Source organism: Drosophila eugracilis, unplaced genomic scaffold, assembly GCF_018153835.1.
Source record: "Drosophila eugracilis isolate 14026-0451.02 unplaced genomic scaffold, ASM1815383v1 contig_1897, whole genome shotgun sequence".
NCBI lineage: Eukaryota > Metazoa > Arthropoda > Insecta > Diptera > Drosophilidae > Drosophila > Drosophila eugracilis.
Window position 1 is genome coordinate 923,075 of NW_024572751.1, and position 921 is coordinate 923,995.

Below are 921 nucleotides of genomic sequence, written 5' to 3' on the forward strand. Positions count from 1 at the left end.
ATAGTTGCTAAACAGCGATGGGCCCGTGTAAGTGCCTGATGAGAGCGTGCCCCGAAGAGACTGCATCCTCAACCCCAGTAACTGCACAATGACTGAACGAGGAAGGGACGAGGACGAGGACAGGGCCAGTCAAGGGTTAATCTCGAGTCAAGTGATGCACTCGACCTCCACTGGTGTCTGGTTAATTGAGTTACGCAGATGGGCGCAGTTCAAGGCGAACTTCGATTGCCCCCGGGCTTCGGTTTATTGGGGTCGAGTTATGAGGTCTGCGGCACATGATGTGGCACATGATGTGTGCTGTGTGGTGTGAATTAATCGCATGACTTATGCAGCCACTTAGGATTCCTGCATGTCTAATGGGCTTTCAGTTAACAGCAACGATGCACCAGTCTGTTTAACAATTATGACTGTGTGGTCTGATTTGTCCTCTGCCGAACGCCTGCGATTGTCATTAAGCTGGTTAGATTAATTGATAGAGAAATTGGTCACAATAGGAAATATGAAAGCTGTCTTTTCATTTATTAAACTCTCACTTTTGAGACATAGATTGAAAATCAATTAAATCAATTTTAGGGCACTTAGAAAGAAGTTTAACTATTCCATTACCTTAAGAAAGTAAAAGGCATCAGCAACTGCAACTAAGTAGTTTTAGTCCATGACTTCTCTAACCCCCAATGTTCCAGTTTCCATAAAAAAAAAAACAAGTTATACCAACTTATTAGCTTACCATTGCATTGCCCAAATAATGACTTGGCTTCCTATCAGCGCACTCTTTTCGAACCTTAGATAAGGATATATTCAACGCATTGGAGGGGAAAACCTTCATATGAACTTAATGCCCCATTTTAAAAATTCAATTACCTTCCCGTCATGCAAATACCCATCGATAAATTATTCAGCGCAAATCAGGATGTGTTGGGT